The 16,325-nt window shown below is 51.0% G+C and overlaps 1 pseudogene; it reads left to right on the top strand.

Annotated features, from left to right (window-relative positions):
- The first annotated feature begins 444 nt into the window (after positions 1-444).
- LOC119312127 lies at positions 445-14,006 on the top strand (annotated as a pseudogene).
- Positions 14,007-16,325: the final 2,319 nt, after the last annotated feature.

The raw sequence follows: 16,325 nt of genomic DNA, 5'->3' as shown, positions 1-16,325 counted from the left end.
GGTTGGAGTCGCTCTTAGTGATCATTATTTTGATCCCTTCAAGGTATTCTTTTTTTTTCTTTTTATACTCCACCAAAGCATAGCTTGGGACTCTAGTCTTATTTGTCTTTGTTAGTTGTTGGTGTGTTTTTGTATGCACGCCTTGATTTTGGCTCTATGCATCCTAATAACTATGCAAAGGTTAAAAATGTGCTCATTGTACTCGAATCCTCCCTACGTTTCATTTTAAGCTAGTAGTAAAATTCACCATTTGTCAAGATACGGTAAACAAGAACAAAAGCAAACAAACCTGGGCTGGCAGTGTGTCATCTTCAGATCAGTTACGACCTTTCCCGTCCTTTTGATCTGTCGTATAGTACGTACTACCGATTGGCTGATGCTCCTATGACCGCAGAACAAGTCCACGAGAAGCTAGCGTACCGCCTCGGTCAGTTCCGCCGGACGTCTGTTTGGACCGGAGAGTGTACACTACACGCGCGACCACCGAACACCAATCTCGCGCCCCTTGACCTCTCGGTAGCGATCGAAATCCCGCTGTACAAAGGGCCTCCGTCCGTCTTCCCTGCGCGCACTTGGTGAGTACTAATAGTGCAGGAGGATAAGGGCGGGTTGTGGAGAGCGATGGGGTCGCTGGGGAAGGATGCGGCGGCGGCGGCGGCGGCGGAGCGGGTGGTGCTGGCGGTGAACGGCGCGCGGCACGAGGCGGCCGGCGTCGACCCGTCGACGACGCTGCTGGAGTTCCTCCGCGCGCGGACGCCCGTCCGGGGGCCCAAGCTCGGCTGCGGCGAAGGTGAGGGCAGCACCGCTCGATTCATTTCATATCCCCTTGTTTAATTCTTCTCTCACTCGTTCGAGCAAGCGGATCGATCGAGCCCATCTGCCCATGCGAGTTGCTCCAGATTTCGATCAAGCCGGTACGAGTTCTTGTGTGTGAGCCGGGAAGAAGTTTGTGTGCACGTGCACGTGCACGTAGGACATCACGCCACAATCACAATGCACACCGATTGTTCATGTTCCTCGTCTCCGCTTCTTGTAATCTTCTTCTTTTTGCTTAGGTTAGCTAGCTAGCTAGCGCTATCGTTCATAAATCGTCACGGGCACATATATACTCCCTCCGTTCTAAAATAGATGACTCAACTTTGTACTAAGATGACTCAACTTTGTACTAAAGTTAGTACAAAGTTAAGTCATCTATTTTGGAACGGAGGGAGTACATCGCAGCCGCCGGCCTCTTTATTTCCTTGCATTATCGGTCCTTCACGGCACAATCCGATTCCAGCCTCCATCGCAATTGTTGGATCGATGGCTCTATGTATCGTTCGTTGGTCAACCATGGACCACAAATATGTGTTTGTCTTTTTTTGCAAAAAAATATATATTTGTTTGCCTGCTTTCTCCTGGGAAAATCAATCCTCTTGCCTGCTCCGGCCTTCGTGTGAGCATGCGGCAGATGCTGCCGCGATCTGATTACAGCGTTTACTTCTTGGATTCTGGTCCTGCTTGCTTGATCCCATGCACACGCCACGTTGCTAATTTAGGTAAGTCAACTTCACTATGGAATCTAGTTCTCCACAAGGGATCCGGCTTGCCTGCTCCCTTCCCATGCTCTCATCCGTGCTCTCATTTCATCCTGCGGCTGTCTTTTTTCCCATTTCCTTTTTTATCTAATCATCTTCCCCCTGATTTTAAGGAGGTGGGGCCGGATCTTATTTTGTTCCAATCACATCATGTCACGTATGCGGGAGCACGGATGGGCACACGTGAAGGGAGCAGGCAAGTCTCGTCCCTCCACAAGAGGGTATTCCCGACGAGGCAAGTAGTTCATCGAAAGGACCCTCCGTATAGAGAGATCGTAGCCCGGATTTCTCGGAATAGAATAACTGAATGATAAGGAGGTGCACATGGTCAATCTCCATCTGGAAGCCAAGTCTCTTTTGTCTTCTTATATTTTACATAAAGATAATAGAGAATAGGATCTCGGCATCGACTTTTCAACCTGCTCTCAACACCCAGACGATCACACTGACCGCTGCTCTTTTACTTTCAATAATGTGGCAAAGACTTGATCTGGCCCATCAGGCAAGTTCACGCGTATAACTTCATGTAGGAGTATATAATATAATTCAACGTCTTCTCAAAAAAAATATAATTCAACTTTGCAGTTCAGTGGTATTATTTTACTTGCTGTAAGTTTAATTTGAATTTCCTTTTCAAGAATGAATTTTACTTTAACTGTACCTACTATCAAACGACTAGTCGACAACCGACGACTTTGTACAACAGTTAGCGGAAACAACCTTGCCCAGCACGTTATGGTCACTACACTCGGCCTAGCGATGTGACCGAGATATACTAGCATATATTTTCTTGACTTTTATCTAAAAATAGTACTACCTTCGTACCAAAATATAAAACGCTTTTATAGACTAGACTAATCTACAAAAATGTTTTATTTTGCTACGGAGGAGTAATAGTAGCTAAGAAAACAGTAAACTAGAGGATTACTACTGTCAAGGCCACAAGCAGCCCAGCACCAGCGCCCAGAGATGGACCGGCCTCGCCACCAGCTCGGCCCACCAGACAGAGGCGGCCCAACCCCAATACCAGCGGCCCCGAGTGGTTGTGACGCTGCCAGCTACTTAACGCATCCTCACCCACCAGAGCGAGGCATCCAGTGGATCACGGCATGAACCCGGCGGCGGCTCTTTCCCCTTTCCCTTTCCTTCCCCAATTCGTGTATCCAGATATTGTAACCCTAAATCGCTACTTGAATTCGTGAGCAAGAGTTAAATCGAGCAATATACCAGTGGGTTGCTTACATCTGGTATTCAGAGCCAGAGATCCACACCCTGGCGCATCTGATCGAGACGAGGCTGCAAAAATCGATCAAAGATCGACTCAGCGCCATGGATCCTTCCTTCAAGGATTACTTCGACAAGCTCACCAACTCCCTCGACGCGATCCACTCCGACATCTGCGCCCACACCACCAAGCTGGACGATCTGGGCCAGTGGCGGCCTGATCTGGAACGGCGCGTGGATCAGCTCTCGGCGGCGGTAGCTGAACTCCAAGCGCGGCCTGCGCCCGCTGCGGAAGATCGGCCGGTGGAGGCACCAGCGCCACCACCACTTGCACCACCAGCGCCGCTGCGTGACCACGTCGGCACCAGCAAGCGTGCGGAGGGCGATGCCCTCGGGTCAAATGACCACGGCATCGACGTTCTTCCACGGGGACTGGCGCCGATGTTCGCATCGGTGGCCACCCCGGCCAACGGTCAGTCATAATTTCCCGTTCCATCTACCATCGCATCTCCACACGCGCACGCCAGCCAGATCCTCGCTGGAATTGGTCAGGCTCATCCATCGATCGGGTTCCCCCAATTCACGGGCGAGAATTCACGTCTGTGGAAGACACTGTGTGAGCAGTACTTTCAGATGTTTGACATCCATGAGAAATTCTGGGTTCCGATGGCATCACTGAATTTCTCTGGCTCTGCATTGGTGTGGTTGCAATCGGCGCAGAGGAAATTGACCGAGTTTGATTAGGAATCCTTCTCCACTCTATTGTGTACTAGATTCGGTCGTGACCGTCATCAGCTCTTGATTCGCCAGTTTTACTCTCTGTCGCAGAAAACAACTGTAGCCGATTACATTGAGCAATTTGAACTGATCATTAGTCACGTATCTGCATATTCTGAAACCATTCATCCTTACTACTATCTTACTCGTTTTGTTGAGGGGGAAAATAGGAGAAAGCGAGTAGGGTCAACAAGATTCTAAACGAATACCACAAGTGACAGAACCGACGATGATGAAGAGATAAGGGGCGAAGGATATTTTTTCTATTATTCCAATTCTTATTTATTGATTATCTAATTTATTTAGATCCATATTCATTTTCATTTGCAAATAAAAACTCTCTTTCACTTTTTACTTTTGCGCTAAGGATAAGGGAACTGAGAAAAAAAGAGCTGGCTTGGCTGGTACATCAAGCATATGACATATTGCTTGTTCGGTGTGGTACACATATCTGTCAATGTCAATCAAGTAAGAAAATGCATTCCCACTGTCTGAGGAAAAGGTGAAGAATTGCAATTTATTGAGCTTGTAAGGCCGTTGAAGTCCCCGAGAAAGGGTATAAATAGGGCTATAAGTAGGCCGTTTGCTATTGCAATAAGAGCTGCTCGCCTTTCCTTTTGTGTGGCCCGACATTCACGTGGTGGTCCTGGTGCAACGGCCACCCGACCTCGGCACGGCGTGTGCTCTGGCATTGCTTCAGGAGGAAGTGGCGGACGGCGCTGCGTGAGAGCGTACGCATCCCAGCACTGTTCGTGCCACCGCTCCAGATTGGAACCACTGCAACGGCGCGGGCGTGCCCATGGCACTTCCCCCTCCACCACCCCAAGGATGGCCACCAACGACACCGACGGCTACTTATCGGTGCATCGTAGAAGCCAGCCGCGCGGACGGCACCAAGCTCAAGGCGTTGCGGGAGTACCGTCGCGTGAAGGGCCTCTGTTTCAAGTGCGGGGAGCACTGGGGGCAGGACCACAGCTGCCCCACCAGCGTTTAGCTCCACGTTCTCGAGGAGCTGCTCGAGCTGTTCGGCCTCGACTCCGACGGCGATTCCTCGAGCCCACCGCTCGGCGATGCGCTGGCCGAAACAGCAATAGCGATCTCGCGCCATGCCCTCACTGGTGGCACGTCACCGAAGGCGATTCGTCTTCACGCATGGTTGCAAGGCCACGAGGTGTTGCTACTGGTGGATTCTGGGAGTTCCACGTCCTTCATCGACGATGCCTCGCATCCGTTCTGACGGGCGTCATACCTCTCCTTCGACCCTGCCATGTCAAGGTTGCAGATGGAGGCGAACTCTGCTGTTTCTCTCACATACCACACTGCAGCTGGGTGTCTCAGACGCATGAATTCAGCTAAGATATGAAGGTGCTGTTGTTGGGCACATATGACGCCATCCTCGGCATGGACTGGCGCGTCAAACACTTGCTGATTACAACTCCAACTGGACCAGCACAATTGCGAGGCCATCAAGAACATGTTGAATCCTGCCCTGAGATCAATGCCTTGCAGCTACAATCCTTGCACAAACAGGGCTCACTAGCGCAAATTGTGCAGCTATATCAGATTACTGAAGAAGATGAAGTATACACACCCACACCAGACAACATACAGAAGGTCGCCGATCAGTTTGAAGATGTTTTCGGCGAACCAACTGGGCTGCCCCCTCGTCGAGATTGTGATCACAGGATACCACTTATGGCAGGGGCGCAACCAATGAATTTGAGTCCATACAGGCATAAACCTAAACATAAGGATGAGATTGAAAAACAAGTGCAAGAGATGTTGCGATCTGGTGTCATTCAGCACAACCACAGTCCTTTCTCTTCGCCTGTGATCCTAGTCAAGAAAAAGGACGACACATGGCGACTCTGCATAGATTACAGACAGCTCAATGCTATGACCATAGTGGCCAAGTACCCGGTGCCTGTAATCGAGGAGTTGTTAGACGAGCTGCACGGGGCTAAGTGGTTCTCCAATATGGACTTGAGGGCAGGTTACCATCAAATCAGACTTGCTGAAGGGAAGGAGTTCAAGACTGCTTTTCAAACTCATTCCGGGCACTTTGAGTTCAAGGTCCTGTCATACGACCTTGCTGGCGGTCCTGCTACGTTCAACGGTGCTGTCACCGGCACACTTCACCCGCTGATGCGTGAGTGTGTTCTATCTTTCTTCAACGACATACTGGTATTCAGCAAAACACTGCAAGATCATGCAGAGCATCTCCGACAGGTGTTTGAGCTACTTCATTGTGACCAATGGAAGGTGAAAAGAAGCAAATGCAGTTTTGGGCAGCAAAGAATAACTTACCTGGGGCATGTCATCAACGCTGACGGTGTGGCAACAGACCCCACTAAGATCAAGGCAGTGACAGATTGGCCCACACCTACAAATGTGAAAGAAGTTAGACAGTTTTTGGGATTAGCAGGATATTACAGACGCTTTGTCCGACAATTTGGGATCCTAGCCTGGCCCCTTTTCAACCTCCTCAAGAAGGGAACACCGTTCATTTGGACAGATAACACGGAACAAAGTTTCCAAGTTCTCAAACAGAGTTTAGTCACAGCGTCGGTGCTTGCCCTGCCAGACTTCCAGAAACAATTCACGGTCAAAACTGATGCATGTGGTACAGGCATTGGAGCAATTTTGCAGCAAGAGGGGCACCCCATCGCCTTTATGAGCAAAGCACTCTGCCCAAAGTACCAGGGCCTATCCACATACGAGAAAGAGTACTTGGCAGTGATCGCTGCAGTTGACCAATGGCGACCGTACTTACAGTCCATAGAATTCATCAACAAGACAGATCAACGCAACTTGGTTTATTTGCAGGAGCAGAGGCTCACGACCCGTGGCAACAGCGAGCTTTCACCAAGTTATTGGGCTTGCAATACAAGATCGTGTATAAGAAAGGCGTGGAAAATGGAGTCGCGGATGCACTATCTCGCCTACACCACTCTGAGCACGCCATGGCGATCTCAAGCTGCCAGCCATCATGGCTCGACAATATCGTGTCAAGCTACAACTCCAACCCCCAAGCATAGTGTCTATTGGAACAGTTGGCAGTCAGACCAGACCCAAAAGGGTGTTTCAGCTTGTCGCAAGGGCTTCTGCGTTTCAGAGAACGTATATGGCTTGGAGGCAGCATTGCACTGCAGCAGCAGATCATCTCGACATTTCATGACAGCCTAGTGGGAGGGCATTCAGGATTTCCAGCCACCTAAAAGCAAGTCAGGCGTTTATTCGCTTGGCCAAAAATGAAGGCTCACATTCTTCAGTATGTTCAGTGCTGCGAAATCTGTCAACAAGCTAAAGCAGAGCGGGTGGCTTCGCCAGGGCTGCTCCACCCACTTCCTATTCCCACCACATCCTGGGATATGATCATGATGGACTTCATCGATGGTCTCTCTCAATCAGGTCAGTACAATAACATCTGGGTTTGGGTCGATAAGATGACCAAATTCGCTCATTCCTTGCCGCTTGCCCATCCTTACACTGCTTCCCGTGTTGCCCTCCTTTACATGCAATGCATTTACCCCATCCATGGTTTCCCTCAATCTATTGTCTTCGATCGTGATCTTGTTTTCACGAGCCACTTTTGGCAAGAACTCTTTCGCCATGCTGGTACCGATCTCCGCATGAGCATGGCCAACCATCCGCAAACCGATGGGCAATTAGAGCGCGTGAACCAATGCCTTGAAACTTTCCTTCGCTGCTTCACTCATTCTTGCCCCAAGCGATGGAGCCATTGGATTCCTCTTGCACAATTCTGGTACAATGTTGTGCCACATTCGACCATTGGCATGACACCATTCATGGCTATGTTTGGTCACGAACCTTGTCACTGGGGCATCACGGCGGCCTCTTCTTGTTCTGTTCCTGCCCTGCAAACTTGGCTCGACGAGCGCGCCACTATTCAAGATCTGCTACAATAGCACCTTCAGCGAGCTCGCTTGCGTATGAAACAGCAAGCAGACAAGAAACGCTCCGAGCGTGTGTTTGAGATCGGCGACAAGGTTTACCTGAAGCTACAGCCGTACGTGCAAACATCAGTGGCCAAGCGAGCTAACCACAAGCTCTCTTTTCGGTACTACGGGCCATACTCCATCATCGACAAGATCAATCCGGTGGCTTACAAGCTAGAGCTGCCAACGAATGCAACAGTTCACCCAGTTTTCCATGTGTCACTGCTGAGAAAGGCCCTGTTACCAGGTACGCCAGTTCAACAACAGCTTCCCACTGCTACTGATATACCTGTAGTTTCAATCCAGGTTTTGGCTTCGCGATGGCGTCACAAGCATGGCAGCATGATTGAACAGGTCCTCGTACGGTGGTCCGATCCTGCGTCAATCAGCGACACCTGGGAAGACAAGGAAGAACTGCAGGCTCGATTCCCTGCTGCAGAGGCTTGGGGACAAGCCTCATCGCAAGAAGAGGGGGTGTCAAGGCCACAAGCAGCCCAGCACCAGCGCCCAGAGACGGACCGGCCTCGCCACCAGCTCGGCCCACCAGACAGAGGCGGCCCAACCCCAATACCAGCGGCCCCGAGTAGGTGTGACGCTGCCAGCTACTTAACGCATCCTCACCCACCAGAGCGAGGCATCCAGTGGATCACGGCACGAACCCGGCGGCGGCTCTTTCCCCTTTCCCCTTCCTTCCCCAATTCGTGTATCCAGAGATTGTAACCCTAAATCGCTACTTGAATTCATGAGCAAGAGTTAGATCGAGCAATATACCAGTGAGTTGCTTACAACTACGGAGTAGTTCTTTACGGTCACTCAGCTCAGACATGACAGCTCAGGCATGATTGTGACAAAAGGATGCGTTGCTGTTGTACTTTTCTCATAGTGGAGCAATCATACACCCATCCAAAACCACTGGACCATGACTTTGCTTTTTCCTGTTTGGTGGCCAGGTCCCGTCCATGTTCAACTGCCGATATTAGAAACTTTGGCGCGTGTTCCAGTTTGCCACGTACAGTAGCGAAATTCTGTAATCAGTACCACCAGATTTTTGCCCGTATCAACTTGGCAGATTTACAGCGTTTCCTCGTGCGTGGGATATCCACTGCTAGCCAATGACATGTGGGCCAATGCCAAGCTAGCATGCCACACATGCAGAACATACACGAAGCACATGCACTATATTTGCATCATAGGACAAGTTATTGCATCAGTTGTATATTTTGCAACTTTAGGTATCAAAGTGACTGCGCGGGACAAGTTAAGGCACCCACGGTGTATTTAACTCTTGATATTTATATAGATTCGCATGACTTTACACTTTACAGAACTAACCCAAGCAAAGGAGGTAATTAGTGGGGCGCCATATAGTTCGCAATAGCGTTGCCTTTTAGCGTGAATTATGTGAGATTTTTTATCTTCGGTTTCGGCCGATTCTAACTGAAATTAACAAATCCCCGCAAAAAAAGTGAAATTAACTAACAGCAAAAAAATTAAAATCTAACGTGTGTTTACGTTGCTGCGTGTATGCAGGTGGATGCGGCGCATGCGTGGTCCTCATCTCCAAGTACAACCCGGCCACCGACGAGGTGACCGAGCACTCGGCGAGCTCCTGCCTGACGCTCGTCGGCAGCCTCAACCACTGCTCGGTCACCACCAGCGAGGGCATCGGCAACACCCGCGATGGCTACCACCCCGTCCAGCAGCGCCTCGCCGGCTTCCACGCCTCCCAGTGCGGCTTCTGCACCCCCGGCATGTGCATGTCCATCTTCTCCTCGCTCGTCAAAGCCGACAAGCCCGGCACCACCACCGCCGGTGATCACGCCCCGCCTCCGGGGTTCTCCAAGCTTACCTGCTCTGAGGCCGAGCACGCCGTTTCCGGCAATCTGTGCCGCTGCACCGGCTACCGGCCTATCCTCGACGCCTGCAAGAGCTTCGCCGCCGACGTCGACCTCGAGGACCTCGGCCTCAACTCGTTCTGGAAGAAAGGCACCGACCGCCCCGACGTCGGCAAGCTGCCGGAATACGCCAGCGGCTCTGTCTGCACCTTCCCTGAGTTCCTCAAGTCCGAGATCAAGGGTCAAATGAACGATATTCCAGCGGCGATCGCCGGCGAAGACGGTTGATACCATCCCAGGAGCATCCAGGAGCTCCATAGCCTCTTCGATTCCAGCTGGTTCGACGAAAATTCAGTCAAGATCGTGGCGTCAAACACCGGCGCCGGCGTGTACAAGGATCAAGACCTGTACGATAAGTATATCGACATCAAAGGGATCGCGGAGCTCTCTGTGATTGACAGGAACAGCAAGGGGTTGGAGATCGGGGCAGCCGTGTCCATCTCCAAAGCCATCGAGGTCTTCTCCGATGGCACTCCGGTATTCAGAAAGATTGCCAGCCACCTGAGCAAGGTGGCCTCGCCGTTCGTTCGAAACACGGCGACCGTCGGTGGGAACGTGATCATGGCACAACGACTGCAGTTCCCGTCGGACATAGCCACTGTTCTTCTTGCCGCCGGCTCCACCGTCACAATCCAGACGGCTTCCAAGATGCTGTGCCTGACGCTCGATGAGTTCTTGGAGCAGCCTCCCTGTGATGCCAAGACCATACTGCTCAGCATATTTGTACCCGATTGGGGTTCAGACAATGTCATCTTCGAGACCTCTCGTGTAGCTCCCAGACCATTTGGCAATGCCGTCTCCTATGTCAATTCTGCATTCCTGGCAAGGACTTCAGGCGATGGGGCATCAGGGGAGCTCATAATTGAGGATATCTGCCTCGCATTCGGCGCATATGGTGTCGATCATACCCCCCGGGCTCGGAAGGTTGAAGAGTTCTTGAGGGGGAAATCAGTGAGTGCGCCTGTGATACTTGAAGCTGTTCGATTGCTGAAGGATGTTATCATGCCGTCAGAAGGCACCACACACCCTGAATACAGAGTCAGCTTGGCTGTCAGTTTCTTGTTCAGTTTCCTTTCTTCACTTGGAAACAACCTGATTGAACCAGCAAAGGCTATTGCTCCCAATGGGTCATGTGCAAATGGAAGCATGAATGGTGAGGTTGCGAGCGAAGACTTGCAGATTCGCTCAAGGCAAGAACTGGTTTTCAATGACGAATACAAACCTATCGGCAAGCCGATCACGAAATCCGGGGCCGAGCTGCAAGCTTCTGGTATACTCCTACACTCTCATTCCAATGTTTTATTTAGCTTATAAGTGTTTACTTCAATTAGTTTGTACTCCCTCCGTAAACAAATATAAGAGCGTTTAGATCACTACTTTAGTAATCTAAATGCTCTTATATTAGTTTACAGAGGGAGTACTCTTCAATTACAAGTGATAGTTCTACTCGACAATGCTAGTCTGCCTTATAACTTATGCCCTGGCACTGCACTTCTCAGATTTTTGTAGCTTGAGCTTCTCAGCATTGTTTATAGTAAAGTTGTAGTAAAGCTGCACCAATTAATTTGGATCGGAGGAAGTAATATTTTCTTCTACATACTTCAAGATCATTTGGGTGTTTTTATTTATTCATCTTTAGCATAATGGTTCTATCAGTGCTGAACCATCTGATATGTTGCATCCCTGAATATATATCTTCAAAAAGATAAAATTGTTGGCACATCTAACTTCTATCGAGAAACATGGGCTTGACAATATTCTTGCTTGTTTTCCAGGGGAGGCTGTGTATGTTGATGATATCCCTGCTCCCAAGGATTGCCTCTATGGAGCATTTATCTACAGCACACACCCTCATGCCCATATCAAAGGTGTCAACTTCAGGCCATCTTTGGCTTCAGAAAAGGTCATCGGGGTTATCACCGCAAAGGATATTCCAGCCGGTGGCAAAAATGTTGGAGCTGGCATCAATATGTTAGGAACCGAAGCTCTTTTCGGCGATCCAGTTTCTGAATTTGCTGGTCAAAATATTGGCATTGTGGTACCTACTTCTGGCCACCTGAACTCAATTTCAGGACATAAACCAGTACTAGTTTATTTTTACCCTGAATTTTAAAGAGATCATTGGACTTACCGTATCCTTTGCCATCACTCAGATTGCTGAAACACAGAAGTACGCCTATATGGCGGCGAAGCAAGCGGTCATCGAGTATAACACCGAGAATTTTCAGCCGCCGATTCTGACAATAGAAGATGCCATCCAGCATAACAGCTACTTCCAAATCCCCCCATATTTTGCTCCTCGGCCAGTTGGGGACTTCGAGCAAGGGATGTCTCAAGCTGATCACAAGATCCTATCAGGAGAGGTACACATTTGATATTTAGGATGCTGCATTGTTAGTTTCAGATGACGAAGATAACTGAATAGTGTCTTTTGTTAATTTCCGACAGGTGAAACTTGAATCACAGTACTACTTCTACATGGAGACTCAGACCGCATTGGCCATCCCCGACGAAGATAACTGCATCACAGTCTACTCCTCTACGCAGCTACCCGAGATCATTCAGAATGTCGTCGCAGACTGCCTCGGCATTCCCTACCACAATGTTCGCGTCATCACAAGGAGAGTTGGAGGCGGCTTTGGTGGAAAGGGAATGAAATCAACCCATGTAAGTTCATTCAGACACACACCAACAATAAGTTCTGCAGCATTCATTCAGACTACACGCCAACAATATTTTCTGCTTTTCATGTTGCAATTGTTTGGGTTTTCAGGTAGCATGTGCGTGTGCAGTTGCAGCGTTCAAGCTGCGGCGCCCTGTTCGGATGTACCTCGACCGGAAGACGGACATGATCATGGCCGGAGGGCGGCACCCGATGAAGGCGAAGTACTCCGTCGGGTTCAAGTCGGATGGCACGCTCACGGCTCTGCACGTCGATCTTGGGATAAACGCCGGGATATCGCCGGACTTGAGCCCGATGGTCCCGGCTGCCACCATCGCTTCTCTGAAGAAGTACAACTGGGGCGCCCTCGCCTTCGACATCAAGCTGTGCAAGACGAACGTATCGTCCAAGTCAGCCGTGCGGGCGCCCGGCGACGTGCAGGGCTCCTTCATCGCCGAGGCCATCATCGAGCACGTCGCGTCCGCGCTCGGGGTCGACACCAACGCCATCCGGAGAAAGAACCTCCACAGCGTCGAGAGCCTCACGAAGTTCTACGGCGACGCTGCGGGGGACGCCCCAACGTACAGCCTCATCGACATCTTCGACAAGCTGGCCTCGTCGCCGGAGTACCGGAGCAGGGCGGAGGCAGTTGAGCGGTTCAATGGCGGGAGCAGGTGGAAGAAGCGCGGCATTTCGTGCGTGCCGATCACCTACGAGGTGGCCCTCCGGCCGACGCCGGGGAAGGTGTCCATCCTGAACGACGGCTCGATCGCTGTGGAGGTCGGCGGCGTGGAGCTCGGGCAAGGGCTGTATACCAAGGTGAAGCAGATGACGGCGTTCAGGCTGCGGGAGCTCTGTCCCGACGCCGACGGGCTGCTCGACAAGGTGCGCGTCATTCAGGCCGACACGCTGAGCTTGATCCAGGGCAGCTTCACCGGCGGGAGCACCACGTCCGAGAGCAGTTGCGAGGCGGTCCGACAGTCGTGCGCCGTGCTCGTCGAGCGCCTCAAGCCCATCAAAGAGGGCCTCGAGGCCAAGTCAGGCGCTGCGGCGCCATGGAGCGCCTTGATCGCCCAGGCGAAGATGGCGAGCGTGAACCTGTCGGCCCACGCCTACTGGAAGCCCGACCCAGCCTTCGTAAAATACATCAACTATGGGGCCGCCGTCAGCGAGGTGGAAATTGACGTGCTGACCGGAGCGACAACGATCCTGAGGAGCGATCTGGTGTACGACTGCGGGCAGAGCCTGAACCCGGCGGTGGACCTCGGCCAGGTAAGCTCACCGCCGACCGGCACAGCCACCAGATTGCTTGCTGCTTCTGCTGATCGTTGTAATCTGACTCCATTTTTTGTTCGTGGATCAGGTGGAGGGCGCATTCGTGCAAGGGGTTGGCTTCTTCACGAACGAGGACTACGCGACGAACACCGACGGGCTGGTGGTGAACGACGGCACGTGGACGTACAAGATCCCAAAGGTGGACACCATCCCGAAGCAGTTCAACGTGGAGCTCATCAGCAGCGCGCGCGACAAGAAGCGGGTGCTCTCCTCCAAAGCGTCCGGCGAGCCGCCGCTGCTCCTGGCAGCGTCGGTGCACTGTGCCATGCGGGAGGCCATCAGGGCGGCCAGAACCGACTTCTCGGTCAACTCACCGCTGACGTTCCAGATGGACGTGCCGGCGACCATGGCCGACGTCAAGGAGCTCTGCGGGCTCGATGTCGTGGAGAGGCACCTCCAGAGCCTCTCCTCCGCCGCCGAGGTCCCGGCTCCTCCCGTGGCATGACGCTGAGTACGTTGTGTGTAAAAGGTGGGCATGTAATTTGGCACGTGGGTTATGCAAAACAGTTTTGCTAAGTCTCAGTGAATTAATACTTTGTTATGTCTCAGTTGATGTTATATATTTCTTGGACGACGATAACTGCCACACGTGTGACATCTAGGGGGTATGTGTCGCACGCCCCGTGTGGCATCGACATAGGCCCGCCCGCCCGAGCACGTCCGGGCGCACCCCGCCACAGCCCGCGTGTTTGGTGTGCGGCGCGATCGCCCGCACGAGCACGTCCGGGCGAGCGACCACGCGGCCCGCACGACTCGTCTCGGCCGCCGCCCCTCCCCGCCTGCGAGCCACACACCCCGCGTGGCAGTAACCATGCGTCCTGCCGCGATTGCCATGGTTCGTTTAACTGCAGTTGCCATGCTGCTGAACTACAGTTGCCATGTCTGACAACTATAGTTGTCATGGTTGCTCAACTGTAGTTGCCATCTCAGGTCAAGTGCCGGATGCCATTTTGGACAACTGCAGCTGTTGCCATGTATGGTCTGGTCTATTATAGTTGTCATGATTTGAAAAACTTTAGGAGTTGCCACCTACTAACACTAGACAGTTGCCATGTAGCACTACAAAAACATGGCAAAAAACATGCTCGGGTAAAGAGAGAGTTGCCATCTGCTTACAAGCATACTAGGGCAATTGCGATGTACCCTGCAAAAACACGTGGCAACTGATAGCTTTTGTTGTGTGGGAGAGGAGACGGACACGTGGGCGAGGGTGGTATCTTTAGGAGTTGCCACCTACTAACACTAGACAGTTGCCATGTAGCGCTACAAACAGACGTGGCAACAATAACATGTTCGGGTAAAAGAGAGTTGCCATCTGCTTACAATCACAAACAGGGCAGTTGACATGTACCCTGCAAAAAACATGGCAAATAACAACTTGGGGGTGGGAGAGTGGGAAAATGGGTAGTCGTGGGAGATGGGGAACAGAAGTCGTGTGCAACGTGCGGACGCGACGGCAGTTCCATTGCACGCCCCGACTCGCAGTTGGTCTCATCCGAAGGAGAAACAACGTGTGGGCGAACTACCTACACACCACACACCAGGCTTGTCGTACGTGGCACACCAAATCCATCTTTTGGTGTTAAGATTCGTGCAAAAAACAATCAACGACGATCCAGGTGTGTGGGCGAGTTGGAGACGTGCCACACGTGTGGGCGTTAGTGTTTCCGTATTTCTTTGATGTTGCATGTAGATTCGTATAAATTTTTTATTTTCAGTTTTGTCTTTTTTTTCTTCTTAATTCTATGTCACTTGACTGAGATAAGTCTCAGTCGACTAAGACCTAGCCACACCTTATGCAAATATGTTAGACCTACACCCAACCTACGGACGTACATGTCCGACTGTGCTATTGTGCTAATCTCCCCCTCCCTCATGATTAAAATTTGAACAATAGTGGCCCGGGCATCTCCAACACGGACTCCTAAAACGAACATGGTATACATCCACGAAAAGTGATATGAGAGCGGGCCATACCGTATACCTCAAACGGCTGCATACATTGTAGATCAAATTTGAACAAACCAGATGATTTTCAGGGAAAACGGATGATCTTCATTTAGATCGGACCAAATTCATTACATTTTTGACATCTTTCAACTAAACAAAAACAAATGACACTTTTTTAATTGTTTAAAACTTCGTCAGCCGTGGAGGCGTCTGTGTTTCACATCCTGTCTTTCCCATGTCCGACAAGCTCAACAACTGTGAGCCCCGGGAGGTGCAGCGGTGGGAGAGGAAGAATAGAACGTGGAATACAGCCCACATGCGACACCAAACGTGGTCACGTCCGTGTCCTACCTCCTACTCTTTGTCACCGAAGTCTGTCGCGTGGACGCCGTCGAAAGAGTCCCACGTTCGTGTTCGGCTGCTCTTCCATCATGACAGCATTGAAGTGCGCCTGCGCGGGCGAGGACGTCAGCTCATCGTCAGACCATCGTCCAGCTACTCTTCTTAAGATGAAGTAGTAGTCATAGGCCCGGAGACCATTGTAGAGGCGATCAAATACACTTCAGCTCATCCGGAATCGACGGTAGAAAAAGGACTCAAATAGCACATCAGGGACAAAGTAGTCGTCATCAGCATCATATGCCTCATGCCCTTTGTCGATTCATCACACGGTGCCCCTTGATTGATCCCTTAAAATTGTGAACATGCTCCTATGCACGTTAGCATCTTCAATAACCGCATGCATCATCACCATTTCATCTCCAACGCGACATTGAAGTACTCGACAGCCAAATTCATTGTGTTTGCTTCAAAGTAAACAATAATGAAATCAATAAATTTAGCTATGACCATTGACCGAACACTTGCCAGACACGGTGTCTGTCATGGACCACAATGTGCAGGGACCGGAGTGTACGTGTGTTGCGGCAGGACCAAGGTTAGAAGG

This window comes from Triticum dicoccoides, chromosome 5B, assembly GCF_002162155.2.
Source record: "Triticum dicoccoides isolate Atlit2015 ecotype Zavitan chromosome 5B, WEW_v2.0, whole genome shotgun sequence".
NCBI lineage: Eukaryota > Viridiplantae > Streptophyta > Magnoliopsida > Poales > Poaceae > Triticum > Triticum dicoccoides.
The sequence above is the reverse complement of the archived record's forward strand: the minus strand, read 5'-3'. Positions and strand labels throughout refer to the sequence as shown.